The sequence below is a fragment of the Chrysochloris asiatica genome, unplaced genomic scaffold (assembly GCF_000296735.1).
Source record: "Chrysochloris asiatica unplaced genomic scaffold, ChrAsi1.0 scaffold00071, whole genome shotgun sequence".
Classification (NCBI taxonomy): Eukaryota; Metazoa; Chordata; class Mammalia; order Afrosoricida; family Chrysochloridae; genus Chrysochloris; species Chrysochloris asiatica.
This window is the reverse complement of record NW_006408589.1, coordinates 6,717,216-6,736,464: the sequence shown is the minus strand read 5'-3', so window position 1 is coordinate 6,736,464 and position 19,249 is coordinate 6,717,216. Positions and strand designations below refer to the sequence as shown.

At 43.1% G+C, this 19,249-nt stretch overlaps 1 pseudogene; it reads left to right on the top strand.

The window, feature by feature from the left end:
• Positions 1–10,987, top strand: part of LOC102835210 — a 23,216-nt pseudogene extending 12,229 nt beyond the window's left edge.
• The last annotated feature ends 8,262 nt before the right edge of the window (positions 10,988–19,249 follow it).

The following is a 19,249-nucleotide window of genomic DNA, read 5'->3' as shown; positions in this document are numbered from 1 at the left end:
TTATCAATGGAGAAAAGTGAAGTTGTCAAGGACATATTGCATTAGGCAAATCTGTTGCACAAGTTCTTTTTAAAGTGTTGAAGAGCAAAGATGTCAGCTTGAAGACTAAGGTGCACCTGACCCAAGTCATGGCATTTTCAATAACCTTATATGTATGTGAAAGTTGGACAGTGAATAGGGAGGACTGTAGAATAATTGATGCTTTGGAATTATGGTGTTGGAGGAGAATATTGAAAGTGACATGGGCTGCCAAAAGTACAAACACCTGTGTTGGAAGAAGTGCAGCCAGAGTGCTCCTTGGAGGCCAGGATAGCCAAACTTCATCTCTCATACTTTGGACATACTGTCAGGAGGGACCAGTAGCTTGAGAAGGATATCATGTTTGGTAAGATGGAAGGTCAGAGAAAAAGAGGAAGACCCTCCCCACCACCCAGCAAGATAAAGTGGCAATGTGGCAGCCTCAATGTGCTCAAGCGTGGCAACAATAGTGAGGTTGGCCCAGGACCAGGCACTGTTTCATTCTGTTGTGCATAGGGGCACTATGAGTCAGCACCAACTCGATGGCACCTAACAACAACAACAACAATTGTATTCATATAATGGAAGATCATCTATCAAATCAAAAAGAGTAAGCTGCTAATACTTGCAAAATCATGGATGAGACTCACAGAAAAAGGTTGATTGGAAAAAGACAAAGGTAAGCGAATTCGTTCTTTATGACTCCAGTCATAGGACATTTAACAGCAAGCAAAATATATCTATGGTGATAAAAGCCAGGAATAGGGGTAGGTTTGGTGCTTATGATCAAGACAGGATACAAAAGAGGACTCAGAGTGCTGGTAGTATTGTATGACTTGATCAGAATGATGGGGTAACTAGGCATGTTTGCTTTGTAACTATTCATCACTCACTACACTTATGGTGCATTCATTTAACTGTATACTTGTTAAACTTCGGAGTTCTGGTATGATGCTGTGGGTTATTTCACTAGACTGCAAAATCATTTGAACTGCAAGGTCGATGGTTCAAGCTCACCAGCCGCTCCTCGGAAATCCTATACACGGTCACTATGGGTCGGAACCAATTCAACGACACTTAATAACAATATTAAATTTCAATTTGAAACCTTCACAAATCATGAATCTTGCCTAAGTTCATGATGTTGTTGTTCGTTAGGTGCCGTCGAGTCAGTGCTGACTCATAGTGACCCTATCCACAAAAGAACGAAACATTTTACCGTCTTACACCACCCTTAAAGTTGCTACTATGTATGAGTCCACTAAGGAGCTCTGGTAGCGTAGTGATTCTGAGTCAAGCTGCTAACCTGAAAGTCAGCAGTTCAAAACTACAAGCTGCTCAGTGGGAGAAGGATGAGTCTTTCTGCTCCCATAAAGATTTACAGCCTCAGAAATATACAAGGTCGCTATGAGCTGGAACTGACTCGATGGAACCACCGTGACTGCCATCACTACCGTGAGTCCACTGCTGCCGTCACTGTGTCACGCCATCTCATTAAGGGTCTTCCTTTTTTGTGTGTGACCTTGATTTTATCTGAAATACCAGTGGCATAGCCTCCAGCATCTCAACACCAAGCAAGCCACCACAAAGACAGAAGAACAGGTTCATATGATAGATATTGCCAAGTCTCAACAGCAGTGTATGAGAATTCTGCTTCAACCAAACGTGAACATTATAATCTTCAGAGACATTCTTTAGATTCACTTTAATTTGATTTTACCCAATAAGTGAACAAATCCACTGCAGCACATCAAGCTGCAGTGGATTTGGATCAAACCATTTCACATTCTCTCTCTGCTCTCTCCTTATCCCAACCAAGGCAGCAGGACCAGAAAGAAAGGGATCGATATGAGACATGTTTAATGTTGCTGTTGTGGTTAGGTGCTGTCATAGCAACCTTATGCACAACAGAACAAAACACTGTCCAGTCTTGCGCCAATCTCACAATCATTGCTAAGCTTGAGCAGATTGCTGCTGCCACTGTGCCAATCCATCTCATTGGGAGTCCTCTTTTTCATTGAGCCTCCACTTTACCAAGCGTGAATTCTGTCTCCAGGGAGTGTCCCCCTTATAATATGTCTGAAGTATGAGAAATGAAGTCTTGCCATCCTGGTTTATAAGGAACATTCTGGCTGTACTTCTTCCAACACAGACTTGTTTGTTCTTCTGGCAGTTCATGGTACATTTAATATTCTTCTCTAACACCATAACTCAAATGCATCAGTTCTCCTATGGTCTTCCTTATTCATTGTCCAGCTTTCACATACATATAAAGCTATTTAAAATACCATGGCTTCAGTCAGGTACACCTTAGTTCCTCAAACTGACATCTTTGCTCTTGAACACATTAAAGTGGTCTTTTGATTTCTTAACCACTCCATCCATTTGATTTCTTAACCATTACTTCCCTGAGTATTGATGGTTGATCCAAGGAAAATGAAGTCTTTGACAACTTCAATCTTTGCTCCATTTATCTGGATGTTATTTACTGGTCCAGTTGTGAGGATATTTGTTTTCTTTACATTGAGATGCAACCCATATCAAAGGCTGTGGTCTTTGCTCTTCATCAGTAAGTATTTTAAGTCCTCTTCACTTTCAGCAAACAGGTTGTATCATCTGAATACCACAGGTTGTAAATGAGTCTTCCTCCAATCCTAATGCAATGTTTTTCTTCATATAATCCAGTTTCTCAGATTATTTGCTCAACATACAGAATGAATAAGTATGAACACAACCCTGTCACACACTTTTCCTAATTTTAAACCATCCAATGTTCTCTTGGTCTGTTCAAACAACTGCCTCTTGATCTATGTACAGGTTCCTTGTGAGCACAATTAAGTGTTCCTGAAAACTAATTCTTTGCAGTGTTGTCCATAACTTGTCATGATCCACACAGTTAGTTGAAAGCTTTTGCATAACCAATAAAGTGCAGGTAAACATCCTTCTAGTATTCTCTGCTTTCAACCAAGGTCCATCTGATGTTAGCAATGATATCCTTTGTTCCATGTCCCCGTCTGAATCTGGCCTGAACCTCTGGCCACTCCCTGCTGATGTACTGCTGCAGCTGTTTTTAATTATCACTAGCAAAATTTTACATGCATGCAGCATTAATGATATTGTCCGATGATTTCCACATTCTGTTGGGCCATCTCTCTTTGGAATGGGCACAGATATGGATCTCTTCCAATCAGTTGGCCAAATAGCTGTTTTCCAATTTTCTTGGCATAGATAAGTGAGTGCCTCCAGTGTTGCCTCTGTTTGTTGAAAGATTTCAATTTGTATTCCATCAATTCCTGGAATCTTGTTCTTTGCCAATTCCTTCAATGCACCTTGGACTTCTTCCTTCAATATCATTGGCTCTTGATCATATGTTGCTTCTTGAAATGTTTGAACATCAACAATTTCTTTTTGGCACAGTGACTCTGTATTCCTTCCATCTTCTTCTGCATCATTCAATATGTTGCCTATAAAATCCTTCAATGTTGGAAATCAAGACTTGAATAGTTTCTTCTATTCTTTCAACTTGAGAAATGCTGAGTATGTTCTTCTGTTTTGCTTTTCTAACTCCATTATAATATTCAACTTTGTCTTCTCAAGCTGCCTTTTGAAATTTTCTGTTCAGCTCTTTTACCTCCACATTTCATCCATTTGCTGGAGAGCAAGACTTCTCTGACATCCATTTTGGTCTTTTCCTTCTTTCTTGTTTACTTAATGGCCTTTTGCTTTCCTCCTGTATGATGTTCTTAATGTCATCCCACAACTCTTCTGGTCTTCAGTCTTTAGCATCTATTGCATCAAATCTGTTCTTGAGATGATCAGGTGGGATATGGCCAAAGACTTGTGCTGTGGTGCTGTGAATCAGCACTGGACTGCTAACCACAAGGTCAGAAGTTCAAACCTACCAGCTGATCCTCAGAAAACTCTAAACAGGGTCTCTATGAGTCGGAAAAGACTTGAAGGCACTGACTTCTAACAATATCATAAAGGTCATATTTTGGGTCCCGTGGCCTTGTTTACATTTTCTTCAGCTTCCGCCTGAACTTGTATATGAGCAACTGATGGTCTGTTCCACAGTCTACCCCTGGCCTTGTTTTGGTTAATGATCTTGAGCTTCACCACCATCTCTTTCCACAGATGTAGTCAATTTGATTTCTGTGTATTCCATCTGGCATGATCCATGTGTATAGTCATCTTTTAGAAAGGAATTTGCAATAAAGAATTCAGTGGTCTTGCAAAATTCTATCATGCCATCTCCAACATTGTTTCTATCACCAAGGTTATATTTTCCAATTACTGATCCTTCCTCTGTTTCCAACCTTTGCATTCCAATCACCAATAATTATCAATACATCTTGATTGCATGTTTGATCAATTTCAGACTGAAGAAGTTGGTAAAATTCTTCAATTTCATCATCACTGACTTTAGCAGTTGGTGCATAAATTTAAATAATAGTGGTATTAACTGTTGTTCCTTATATGTATGTAGATGTAATCTTATGACAGACAGTGTTGTACTTCAAGCTAGATCTTGAAATAATCTTTTTGATGATGAATGTGACACAATTCTTCAACTTGTCATTCCCGGCATAGTAAACTATGTGATTGTCAGATATAAAATGGCTATTTCAGCTCACTAATGCCTAGGATAGCAGTGTTATGCATTCCATTTCATAGCGTGGCAACACTTGTGAGGTTGGCCCAGGACCAGGAAGTGTTTCAGTCTATTGTGCATAGGGTCGCTATAAGTTGATACTGACTCTATGGCACCTAACAACAACAACATACTTCATACATTCTATATTCAGATTATTAATGGGTGTTTGCAGCTGTTTCTCTTCATTTGAGTTGTGCCCCATCATCAAATACAGGTCCCAAAAGCCTTATTCCATACACGTCATTACGGTCAATTCTACTTTGAGGAGGCAGCTCTTCCCCAGTCGTATTTTGAGTGCCTTCCAACCCGAGGGGTTCATCTTCTGGCACTATATCTGACAATATTCTGATGTTCTTCATCATGTTTCCATATTCAATATTCTTGTGTTATCTGACAGTGTTCCACTGCTATTCATAAAGTTTTCAGTGACTCAATATTTGGAAACAGCCCGTCTCTCCTTCTTAATCTGTCTTTGTAGGGAAGTTCAGATGAAACCTGTCCACTTTGGGTGACCCTGTTGGTATTTAAAATACCCGTGGAATAGCTTCCAGAATCACAGTAACATGCAAGCCACCACAGTTTGACAAACTGACAGACAAGTAGTGGAGACAGGTTTAATAGGGAGGGTCAGTAGGACCACAACTTTCTGTCAGGCTGTGGTCACTTGCATGTGACTATAACGCTGGCAGCTACGCCACTAGTAATTCAAATACCAGCAGGGTCACTCATGCTGAGCAGGTTACCACAGAGTTTCCAAATTAAGACCTATTAGAAAGAAAGACCTTGTTATCACCTTCTTAAAATGAGCCACTGAAAATACTCATCACTGATCACAATAAAGTATCGTCTAATAGAATGCTGGTAGATGAGGCCCCTAGGCTGGAAAACACTCAAAATACGCAGTGGCCACAACAATAAGCTGAAAGTGTACCAAAGATCATGAAGCTGGTGCAGGACCGGACAAGGCTTAGTTCTCTGGTGCATGGAGTTGCCGTAGTCAGAGCTGACTTGATGGCAAGTAATGATGGTGGTGGTTATGTGCCATGGAGTCCGTTCCGACTCATAGCGACCCTGTACATGGTTTCTGAGGCTGTAAATCTTTACGGGAGCAGAAACCCTCATCTTTCTCCCATGAAAGAGCTGGTAGTTTCAAACTGCTGACATTGCAGTTCACAGCCTGATTCATAACCACTACACTACCAGATAACAGTCATCAATCGGACTGACCACAAAGAGTATCTGCATGGTGCTCAAACGCCTTCCAGAAAGCAGAGGCCACATGACGTGATGGGAAGAAGACTGGAACAAGGAGTCAGGGGTCTTAGTTCTAATGCCAGCTCTACCACTATTGCATGATAACTTTGGGTAAGTCCCTTTCTCTGGGTGTCTGTTAGCTACCCTGAAAATGAAAGGTTGAATTAGCGGGTCCCCAAGACATTTTTCAGTCTAAATAGCTATGATCATATATGATTCCATGGGTCTATATCATGCCATTTTAAATACTTTGTGAAGCACATTGCTTATGAGTTGAGAAACATCTTATTCACCAGAATTCCCCTGCAGGTGGGGAAGGACAGAGGGAAGGGCATTTGTTGAGGAAAGGGAACCACCCCCACAGGCACCTGTGTCTTCAAAGAAGGAACTTTCTAGTCAAAGGAAAGGGGATAAATTCACTTATTTTTCCAAAGAGGGAAGAAAGAAGAGGAAGGGAAGAGAGCCAGAAAAATGGTGGTGGGCAGTGTGGTCTGTAAAGCGATGATTGCCTATACGCTGTCATCAGGACAGGCTTGGGGCAGAGTTCTTTGTTTGTTAGCTGGTAAAAAGGCTGAGCTTCCTGCACAAATGGGCAGGGGTCAGTCCCAAGGCAGGCTATGGAAACACAAGGGCCAGAAGGAGGAAGAAAACAGAATACCACCAAAGGGACCAGGGGAATAAACACTAGCCCCTCAAATCAAGCGCAGGGGTCTGAGGCTGGGGTGTAATTGAAACCCATCTCTAGGGCACAGGAGAACTCTTGACAACAGATAAATCGCAGTTTCTATCCTGATGAAGGACCAGTGGCAGCTCAGTGGTGGAAGCCTCACCTTCCATGCAGGAGACCCAGGTTCAATTCCCAGCCAATGCATCTCATGCGCAGCCACCAACCATCTGTTGGTGGAAGCATATCTGTTGCTTAAATGCTGAACAGCTTTCCTCAAAGCTCCCTGACTTAGGTGGACTAGGGAGGAAGGCCTGGCGCACTACTTCCAAAAACCCATCAGTGAAAATCAGACACAGTCTGATCTGCAGCCAATCATAGGGATGGTGTTTGATTTCCCTGTGAGTGAGGTCGCCCTGAGTCAGGGACTGGCTCAACAACAGCTAATAACAGCATGCTGATGAGCACTCGGCACAGTATAACAACATAGCCTTGGAGGGCAGACAGACCCATCTCTTCACCCTCCCATCCTTCCTAACTGGGATCCCTACACTGGAGCTGGCTCTCCCCACCCCACCTTGGTCAGGACAGTACCTGGTGGGGTGGTAGTGGATGCTGTGTAACCACATCAGACAGGCTTGCACCCTGGAACCCATTTACCCTCTCCATTGATTGAAAACAAGTCGAATCCATAACTTTATAATTTTTCCAAAGGGCCTAACTCTGAAGGGGGGAGAGGAGTTTTCAGTAACCCCTATTCAGTAGCTAAGAATTAGCAAGGAAAACACAGCTTCCCACTTTCTAATTGATGCCTCTGCCAAGTGCCCCAGGTACATCGGATTCTGAACACGTGTCTTGGGGGAATTAGGAAACGTATCCTCTGGGGCCATGTGCTTCCTGTCGCCAGGAGGACTTGGTGGTGGGGAGGGGGACACCTCGATACTAACTTTCTTAATACCAAACTACTCCTGTGTTTTTTTTTTAATGAAAAACGACTTGTTAAACCCCTCCAGGGTCACTTTTTTTCCCTCCCAGAGAAACACATTAAAGTAAACAAATGTGAGATGTAAAATGAAAACAGGGGCCCCCGGAGCACCTGCAGAACTTTACCAGCTCACATTACAAAGCCCTGTCTGAAGCGGCCCCGAGACTGTTTCCATTACAAATCGTTGGTTCTCTTGCAAGTAAGGCAAAAGCCAAATTAGTCAGATTACATCAGGATAGATTTCCCTGTAGCATAAGTTCTTTGGCAACACCTGCCTGACATATTTCAGACGTGTGCACAGGCAAACAGGGTCCTCGGTGGTTTCAGGGCTTGTCAAAGTCTCAACAGAAATGGGTGTTTGGTTTTGCTAAGAAAAACTGGGTGAGATGGCTTTGTGGAATTTGGGTTGCTACAGGCTGACTTTCTGTCACCTTTTACCCAATGGGGTTTAACCATGTCTTGTCCTGAAGCACTTGATAGTGCTCACATGGTTTGACCTTTGTTAACCTGTCTCTGAATCTCCCTTGTACAGCGGAGGAGAGGAGAATGAGGTCATGTGGCCAGGAGTGCTTGAAGGACCTGAAGTTAGCACTGTCTTTGCTCTTTAGGTCCCTGGGGTCAACATGAGTCAGAATCAACTCAACAGCAACTTACAACAGCTAACCAGAAGGTTGGCATTTTGAACCCACCCAGCAGCACTGCAGAAGAAAGTCCTGGCAATCTGCTTTCATAAATATCACAGTCAAGAAAACCCTATGAAGTTCTACTCTATAAACCCTATGAAGATCTACTCTATAACACACGGGGTCACTATGAGTCAGAATCAATTCTATAGCAATAGGGTTTGGGGTTTGGGCCTTATTCTGTGGGGAATGTTAAAATCAGGCAACAGAGCCTATAGCCAAGGGCCAAGAGAAGAGCCACACACTCAACTAGGATAGAGATGCTCTGATGTTTCCATGTAATCTAATGAGCATTACTCCCTCAGTGGCTCCCTTCTTTTGACATTATTATATATTTGTTATTGCTAAGTAAACAAGGAAAGTCACTTTTTTCAAATGACTTATGTTGTTTAGAAAATGCCTGGTCAAGTGAGTTAAATGTCGTTGTTGTTGTTTGGTGCCATTGAGTCACTACTGACTCATAGCGACCCTATGCACAACAGAACGAAACACTGGCTAACCTCACAATTGTTGCCATGCTTGAGCTCATTGATGCTGCCACTTTGCCAATCCATCTCGCTGGGGGTCTTCCTATTTTTCTTTGACCCTCCACCTTACCAAACATGATATCCTTCTCCATCGACTGGTCCCTCCTGACAATAGGTCCGAAGTATGAGAGACAAAGTTTGGCCATCCTGGCCTCCAAGCAGCACTCTGACTGCACTTCTTCCAACACAGATCTGTTTGTTCCTTTGGTAGTCCATAGTATTTTTACAGGGTTGCTGTGGGGCAGAATCAACTCGATGGCACTTAACAAGTACTTTTAATATTCTCCTCCAACACCTTAACTCAAGGGCATCAACTCTTCTACGGTCTTCCTTATTCACTGTCTAGCTTTCGCATGCATATGAGGGTATTGAAAATACCATGGCTTGGGTCAGGTGTGCCTTAGTCCTCAAGCTGACATCTTTGCTCTTCAACACTTTAAAAAGGTCTTGTGCAGCAGATTCGCCTAATGCAATATGTCGTTTGATTTTTTTGACTGCTGCTTCCATGAGTGTTGATGGTTGATCCAAGAAAAAGGAAGTCTTTGACAACTTCAATTTTTTCTCCGTTGTTAAGAATGTTGTTTATTGGTCCAGTGGTGAGGATTTTTGTTTTCTTTACATTGAGATTATAACCCATACCGAAGGCTGTGTGCTTTCTTTGATCTTCATCAGTAAATATTTTAAGTCTTCTTCACTTTCAGCAAGCAAGGTTGTATCATCTGCATATTGCAGGTTGTTAATGAGTCTTCCTCCAATCCTGATGCCATGTTTTTCTTCATATAACCCAGCTTCTCAGATTATTTGCTTAGCACACAGGTTGAATAAGTATGGTGAAAGAATGTAATCCTAACGCACACCTTTCTTAATTTTAAACCATTCAGTGTTCCCATGTTCTGTTTGAACATTATAGTTCTGACATTATAGTAAGTCCATAAGTATGTCCTGGTGTAGTGTTGCGGGCTAGTGCACTGGACTGCAATGTCAGTTTGAACCGCAAGGTTGACAGTTCAAGCTCACCATTCACTCTTTGGAAAACCTATGCAGGGTCACTGTGGGTCAGAACCAACCTGACAGCTGTTAAAAACAACAACAAAGTCCATTAACAGAGAACATTATGTAGCCATTAAAAGAAATGAGGAAGAACTACAGGCATTCTAGTGGAGAGATCTCTAAAGTATAGTGTTGTTGTTGTTGAGTAGGTTACAACTTATAGCAACCTTGTATAGGGTTTCCAAAGAGCAGTTGGTGGGTTTGAACTGCTGACCTTGAGGTTCAAACTGACCTTATGATCCAGTGTTTATCCTATGGGGCAACACCTCAAATATATTGAGTGGGGGCAGGGGAATCAAATTACAGCACAGTACAGATGAAATTATCTCTTTTATTAAACAGTGGGGGGAGCAAAGACATGTGTTTACATACATATGTCAGGAGATGCATACAAATGACCTGGGAGAATGAGAAAAGCCTAGGGGTCTGATGGGAAATAGGGAGCAAGAGCAGTAAGGAGAATCTCTTCATTTCCAAGGGTTGCCATATCAAAATACTGCGAACCGGGTGGCTTATGAGAACAGAAATTTATTGTCTCAAAATTCTACAGACTAGCAGTCTGAATTCAGGGTGAGAGCCAGGCCATGCTCCCTCCAGGAGGGGAAGATCCTTTCTAGTGTCTCAAGCTTCTGGTAGTACTAGCCGTTCCTGCCTTGCAACTTCCTTCCTCTGCATTTCTCTGTGTGTGTCTTCTTTTATCAGGACACCACTCAGATCGCATGAAGGCCCACCCTACTCTGGTATGACCTCATGGTAACTTAACTCATAACATCTTCAAAGATCCTATTTCCAAACAAGGTCGTATCCAGAGGTACTGGGGGTTGGGACTGCAACCTAAATTCTGGAAGACACAATTCAATCCACAACAGAAGGACTCAAATTCTGTTTGGAATATGCTGAAAGTGTTTACAGTGATGATCGAAAGCCAAACCCACTGCCATTGAGCTGAGTCTGACTCACAGTGGCCCAGTAGGACAGGGTAGAACTGCCCCACATGGATTCCATCTTTAGGGGAGCAGACTGCCATATAAATTCACCTTTATACCATTGATCTTTCAGATAGCAGTCAAGCGCTTTAACCACTGTGCCACCTGGACCCGTTACAATGAGAATGGAGACCTGCATTACTTGTGTAAAGAGAGATACCCATAATACAAGTCGTTTTTATGTATTTGGGGGGCAAGAGGATGCCTCATTCCAGTTGATTTCCTGAATTCTGAAACTTGAAGAACCTCCAACTTCCTGTGTGGAACCACCATGGCACTAAAGTGCTGCTATGGTCTGACTGGCTGTATTTACCTGCACCCTGATTGCCCAAATGCAACCAGCAATACACATTTGGTAAGAGCATGGGTTATGGAAACTACTTGTGCAAAACGTCAATGAATCTAATAGAGCAGGAGTGTAAGCTCTAAGGCCCACCAGCCGGGATTCACACTCTGACTCTACCATTCACAAGCACTTGCGCTGAGGGCACCTTCCTTGCTCTCTCTATGCCTCCATCTTCTCAGCTAGAAGGTGGGCGTGAGACTGGGAGCTACCTCATAGGATGTTTGTGGGATGAGAATAGATAGAGCACATGAAGTCACATTACACACTAAACACGTGTTATCTTATGACACATGTTGTTGGGTTCTGTCAATTTCATTACATGGCGACTCCATGTGTCACAGAGCAAAATTGCCCTTTAGGTTTTCTTGGCTATGTTTTCAGAAGCACATCTCCAGATCTTTCCACCTCAGAACCACAGTGTGGGTTCTAACCGCTGACCTTTCTAGTAGCCAAAAATGAACCATTGTGCCTCCAGGACTCCAATTGACACATGGCAAGGGTTTTGTCTTTAAGATTTACATATTCTGAAAATACTGTGTAAACATTTGAGTGGACTTCAAAAAATTCATGGAAAATTTGAATTAAAATATAATGTAATTTTCCTGCAAATGTTTTGAAGCCCCACATATGTTTGTATGTTACATTTATATGTTGTAATAATCATATAGCTGGACAGTGAATAAGGGTTGATGCATTTAAATTATGGTGTTAGCAATGAATATTGAAAGTACCATGGACTGTCAGAAAAACAAATTGATCTATCTTGAAAGAAGTACAACTGAATGCTCCTTAGAAGCCAGGATGGTGAGACTTTGTCTCTCATACTTTGGACATGCTATCAGGAAAGACCAGTTATTGGAGAAGGACATCATGCTTGGTAAAGTAGAGGGACAGAGAAAAATAGGAAGACCCCGTCCCCCTCCCCCCACCAGCCAGTGAGATGGATTTACACAAGCAGCAACATTAGGCTCAAACATAACAAAAATTGTGAGGATGGCATAGGACCAGGATGGCCCCTAACAACAGGACAATTATATAATAACCTATAAATATACATTTACAAGCTACATTTATATACTATACATATTTATCTGATAAGGTCCAGTTCAGTGGATTTTGCAGATGAACATTTCTCCCTTAAAAAAAAAGATGGAGATTCTGCCCTTCCTCAAAGCGGGGCCACAGTACTGCCCCATGTGTGAATGGCAAAGTATCAACTTCTAACACATCACAGTCTACTTTATTGTGAAGTGAGAGAGCCAAGGTCTATAGATTTAAGACTCAAATTGGCCTCAAGTGAGGGCCAGAACAAGCAGCAAAGCCATAGGAAGGTGCTGAAACAGGGCCCCAAATCCAAGGACAGCAAGTCACCTGTGATCAAGGAAACTGAGACCCTGAGGTTTGCAGAAAGGAGAGTGGGGAGGGGAAGGAGTCCCCACCAGCTGAAGCACCTTGCCAGGATGGGTGGACCAGCTGTATGGAAAGGCCATGGTTGAACTAAGCAGCCAGCATCTGCTCAAAGCCAGGAAATTCTTGACCTGGAGATCAACTGTAGACGATCGTCAAACGCAACAAGTGCTTCAGCCTGCCTTCCTGCCTTCCCGACCGACTGACAGGAATCATAACAGCTAGAACCAACCCCCTGGATTCCTGTGTCTCATACATCACAGCCCAAATCGTCAGCACAATTCCCCCGGCAGGCTTTTTATGACTGGTGATGATGTCAGGAGGCAGAAAAAACACAGCTGGTCCTGCATGCAGTTTACAGAAAGGACGCTGGAAGAATGTGTTCCCATTCCCAAACACCAGCACTTACAGCTGCTCGGTGCCTCTCCAAGGACCAAGAGTCCCCATCACCTTTCGTGGAAGGAAACACGTGGTTCAGACAAAAAGGACATTTCTTAAAGTCCCACCCCCCCATCCCCCCCAAAAAAATCAGATGTAGACATTTTTAAAGCACTTAGGTATCTGCAGTGAGGTGATTAGGGTCCTCCCACTGCCCCCACTATGGAACTCTGGTAGCATAGTGGTTACAAATTGGGCTGTAGCATAGTGGTTACAAATTGGGCTGCGAACCTCAAGGTCAGCAGTTCGAAACTACCAGCTGATCCAAGGGAGAAAGATGAGGCTTTCTGTTCCTGTAAAGATTTACAGCCTTGGAAACACTGTTGTTGTTGTTAAGTGCCATCGAGTCAGTTCCGACCCATAGCGACCCTGAACAGGGTTTCCGAGGCTGTAAATCTTTACGGGAGCAGAAAGCATCATCTTTCTCCTGCTAGTAGTTTCGAACTGCTGACCTTGCAGTTCACAGCCCGATTTGTAACCACTACGCTACCAGAGCTCCTTAGGTCTCTTGAGTAGATGGTATGAATGCTGTTGAACCACCACTGCCTTCTGCCTTCAGCCTTAACTCTTCCCAAGCCAGTCTCCACCCTGCAGTCAGAGTGATTTCTTTCAAACACAAATCATATCCAGTCCTCTCTTGTTAAAACCCCTTCAGTGGTTCCTTATTGTTTCCAGGATAGTCTACTTTTTTTTTTTTTGCATGATAATCATTACCCCTGCTTGCCCAGCACCTCCTCCTGCTTCCATCTGTAGCTTCAGTGATTGGCCCAGAAACGGACACATGACCCAAGTACAACCAATCAGAGACCTTTCGTGGAATTTTTCTCCTGGAATTAGCAGGGAAGCTTCTTGAATTTGGGAGATGAATTTGGAAAGGTGTGACTCTGAGCTATGGATGACCATGTTCCTTGCCATGTAGGAGAAAGTATAACTGAGAATGAAAGAAAAGCAGAGACCAGGCAGAGTCAAGTCCTGGGTTTTCTGGGCCTTTGCCGGAAATCCTCTATGCTCCCCTAGGATCTTTCAGCAAATTCCGTATTTGTGGATTCACTTAATTTGGTTGTCATTTACAACGAAAGCAGTCCAGACTAATGCAGGGCAGACACACAGATCATTCATTAGGCTTCCATCTGTCTTGTTGTTGTTGTAAAGTGCTATGGAGTCAGTCCCAACTGTATAGGAATTCCGAGGTGCAGCTGGTAGGTTTGAACAGCCAACTTTGTGGTTTGCAGTCCAGTGCATATCCTACAGCGTCACACCAGGAGTCTTACCTCCTTCAAAAGTTATGTCCCAGACACACACAGAAAAACTTGGCCTGCCTCAAACTCCTCTCTAAACAAGTCTGAGGCTCCCAGGTTACTAGTGGCTGGATTTTCTGAGCATAAGGGTACCGGTTCAGCATCTGCTTTCTAGAATTTTTCTCAGCACACACTGCTGTCCATACCTCCATATCTGCTTGAGGATTCACCGCCCAGTTCAGCTGTTATCAAACTCTTCTCTGAGACTTCCGGCCAGACTATCAGCCTGCCTCTCTCTTAGTTCTGGCCCTCAGATCCATCTCCCCTCTCCTCATGGTTCCTGTGACTTACCTTGTTGTTGTCATTGTTGTTGTTGTTGTTAGGTACCATCGAGTCGGTACCAACTCATAGTGACCTTATGTACAACAGAACAAAACAATGCCCCATCCTGGGTCAACCTCACAATTGTTGGCATGCTTGAGCCCACTGATGCTACCACTTTGCCAATCCATCTCACTGGGGGTCTTCCTCTTTTTCTCTGACCTTCCACCTTACCAAACATGATATCCTTCTCCAGCGACTGGACCTTACCAAACATGATATCCTTCTCCAGCGACTGGTCCCTCCTGGCAATATATCCATAGTATGAGAGACAAAGTTTGGCCATCTTGGCCTCCAAGGAGCACTCTGGCTACACTTCTTCCAAAACAGATCTGTTGGTTCTTTTGGCAGCCTATAGTACTTTCAATATTCTCCTCCAACACCATAACTCAAAAGCATCAATTCTTCTATGGTCTTCCTTATTCAGTGCCCAGCTTTTACATGCATATGAGGTTATTGAAAATACCATGGCTTGGGTCAGGTGCACCTTAGTCTTCAAGCTGACATCTTTGCTCTTCAACACTTTCAAAAGGTCTTGTGCAGCAGATTTGCCATCAAGTCCTTTCCAGCTCATACTAACCATATGTACAACAGAATGCCTAGCTGCCCAGACCTGCACCATCCTCACAGCTGTTCTGTTTGAACCCATTGCTGCTACCACAGTGCCAACCCATCTCATTGGGGGAGGTCTGCCTCTTTTTTGCTGACCCTGCACTTTACCAAGAATGATATCCTTATCCAGGAGCTGTTTTTATCTGATAATATGTTTGAAGCACGAGAGACAAAGTCTGGCCTACCTCGCTTCTAAGAAGTATTCTGGTTGTACCTCTTACAACACAGATGTTTGTTCTTCCGGCAGTGCATAAGTGACCCTACCTGACTTTCTCTTTTCTCAGGGTTCCTGTGGCACCAAGACCCACCTCCTTTACTCTCAGGGTTCCCATGACCCCCAAACCTGCCTCTTCTCCTCTCAGGGTTCCTGTGGTGCCTCCTTCCTTAGGGTTCCTGTAATCACCAGATTCACCTCCCTTCTGTCTATCCACAGTGAGCACCCCTATACACAACTCCTCCTTTAGCTCAATGGCATATTGAACCTGCCTATTTACTGATCATGAAGGCAGAACCAATTCATCTACCACACAGTAGGGGACTGGTGCCCTGGAGATATATGGTCAGTGGTATGGAATGTCAGCAAACTGTTCAATTTTTGGTCTGAAGTCCAAAGTCTAGGTCTCTGCTGCTACGTCTTTCCTGAGTCCAAGCAAACACTGATGAATTAACTGGATGGTTCCGATTCATGGCGACCCCAAGAACTGTCAGAGTAGGACTGTACTCCATAGGATTTTCCATAGCTGAGTTTTCATAAGTAGATTTTTAAACCTTTCTTCCAAGGAGCCTCTGAGTGGGCTCATGGACTAGAACTTCCAACCTCCAGTCTTTGGATAAGCAGTCACCCAACAACTGTTTAACTATATGCTGTCTTCCAGTTAAGAAAACCCTTTTACAGGCATGATTCCTAGGAAGCAGCCGTACTATTCTCGCTCTTTAAGGAAACTGAGTGTCACAGAAGTGAAGGAGTGTCTCAGGTGCACAGGCAGAATAAGACACAAAACTCAGGCCAATCGTTTGACTCTAGACCACGACGAGAAGCCACGCCCTTCTTAGGTTGACTGCTCTAAAACTCCAAAAGTCTGTCAGCCTCATCTCATGTGAACAAAGAACCCTCACATCCAGGTGAGCAACTCTTCCCGGTTTTCTCAGGAATGTCCCAGTTTGAAAATTGAAAGTCCCACATCCCAGGGACGCTCTCAACCCCAGTCAAACCAAGACAGTTAGTCATCACATGTCACAACAAGAACATAATACAGTATTGGAATCATTCCCATTTTGTAGATGAGGTAACTTGAGGCTCAGAAAGGGAAAGTGGCTGCCAAAGGTCATATAAGTCATTAATGGCCAAGCCAAGATACAAACCAATGTCTGTCTGAGTCTTCAAAACCTTCAACTCTTTCATCTGACTAGAACTCTTTCCAACCTTCAACAATCATCCATCCAATCAGTTAGTCATCCAGAATGAATCATCAAAATGGAAACTTCATGACCATAAATGGGCGTTGGGTCACAAACACAACACAACTATGTAAAAAGGGAAGCAGTGGATTTAACCACCATCCTCACTGGGTCTGTATTTCTAATCAGACCGTAACTGTTTAAGACCAAATTCTTTTCTGCTTTGAATTTTTTGCTGATATCATGTGCTTTAAGTAATGAAATTCATGCTGAAATCAAGGGGGAAAAAATCTTCTTTAAGGTAATATGGATTTTTATATATATATGTATGTGGGACATATATGTCCCAAGTGGATTCTGGTGGTAGGATTGAGGAGACACATTTCTTCAAATTCATCAAGTTTACATGAATTTCCGCTAGGTGGTAGTACATACTACAATTGATATAGCAATTTCCCAAGAAACCTGACAGACTGAAATGTTAGTGGGTAATATAGGTCCCACTGGTCACGAAAGGGTTAACTACAGTTATGTCTCCACAGGGCTTCCAGATCAGCTAGTGGAACAACAAGTTTGACAGATGTTTTTCCCCACTGAATTGGCCAAAGTCTTGACTGTAACTGTGTCTCTACCCATTGCCAAAACAACAAGCCAATTAATCCAATTCCATTGGCCAATACAGTGGAAAGAGAAAATAAACAAGGCCGGTTGTCTGAGAGAGATGACCCAGTTGAGAACTGAATCTGGCTGACTATTTTATTACACTGACCAGTGAGTTTGGTTGTATCAAGTCCTCTTGAGGCCTTTGGCAGACCCAACCTGAATTAGTTGAATTAACCAATTCTGTGGCAAGGTCAATAGGTGGCCCATCTCCTCAACCTTAAAAGACTAGATCAAATTAATGATGGGTGTTGTACAATTTCCACGTTATATAATGACTCCCCATGTTAAATGCTTGCTGGAAATCATTATTTTCAAAGGCCTCTGAGTTGCATTATGTAACAGGCACTAGCTCATGCATTATGAACAGACCAGGGCAAAAAATGACATTTAAGATATTGCACAAGTTTTAAAACTAGTAGCTCTACAAATAAACAGTGATGTTTAAAAGAAAGGGGAAAAGGGAGTTTATAAACCCAATAAAGATGCGACAGGGGCCAAGCAAGATGAAAAGAAGAACTTGAGAGCTGTGGTGAGCCACCCCCTGATGCCTTCAGAACACTCAAATCCAGAATAATTCCTCTCACAGAAGAAGGAAGGGGCGTACTCTCAAAAATACCAGCCAATAACTCACCCTCCCTCCCTGCCCCACCATATTACTACCACAAAGTTGTTTGGATTCCGTGTAAAAGATAAAGTGAACTGTTGATTCTCTCCCTTTCTGGTCTTTTGAGCAGCCACAGCCCTCCCATCAAGCACAGATCATTCCAGAGGAGCTAGGAGTCCTGTGGCAGGAAACAATCACTTTCTCTGCTTGCTACATGCCCAGCTCACACCAGATCACACACTAGTTAGGATAGCCAGCTGTGGGCAACATTTATTAAGCACTGGACTGTAAAGCAAACTAAGAAGCACTAGTGTCACAGTGGGTTACATGTTGGGCTGCTAAACCCACAGTAGGTGGTTTGAACCCATCAGTCGCTCCCAGGGAGAAAGATGAGGCTGTCTGTTCCCCTAAAGATTCACTGCCTTGGAAACTCTTAAAGAGCTATTCTACTCCGTCCTGTACTGTTGCTATGAGTCAAAATCCACTCAATGGTGTATCTACTCAACAATATACCAAGCTCTGTTCTAAGCATCTTATCTACATTGTCTGCATAGTACTTGATCCTCATGACATTTCCAATTTAAATTTGAAGCATGGAGAAGTAAAATGACTTGCCACAAGTCTAATAGTGATGGAGTCGGAATTGGAGTCTAACTCTAGAATAAAGACTGCATTTTGTTCTCAACTTTCCAGTCATTGGTACCACATTCTGACTCCCAGTAACTTTTTTGGGTTCTGCTTATTTAGTAGGCCCTAATTAGAAGCCCTCCAACACTCATCTGTCAGTTTGTTGTACAGTGGTGGCTTGTGAGTTGCTGTGATTCTGGAAGTTATGTCACCAGTATTTTCAATACCAGCAGAGTCACTCATGGTGGACAGGTATCAGATGAGCTTCCAGACGAAAACAGACTAGGAAGAAGGAGTGAAAAATTACTTCTGAATATTTAGTCACTGAAAACCTTATGAATAGCAGAGAAACACTGTCAGATATAGTGCCAGAAAACGGGTGCCTCAGGTTGGAAGGCACTCAAAATGCGACTGGGGAAGAGCTGCCTCCTCAAAGTAGAGTTGACCGTGATGATGAAATTGAGGAAAGCCCATGGGAGAAAAGCCCGCAGGACCTTCATTTGTTGATGGGGCACAACTCAAAATGAAGAGAAACAGCTGCAAACATCCATTAATAATTGGAACATGGAATGTATGAAGTATGAATCTGGGAAAATTGGAAGTTGTCAAAAATGAAGTGGAATGCATAAACATCAATATCTTAGGCATTCGTGAGCTGAAATGGACTGGTATTGGCCATTTTGAATCTGACAACAACAACATGGTTTACTATGC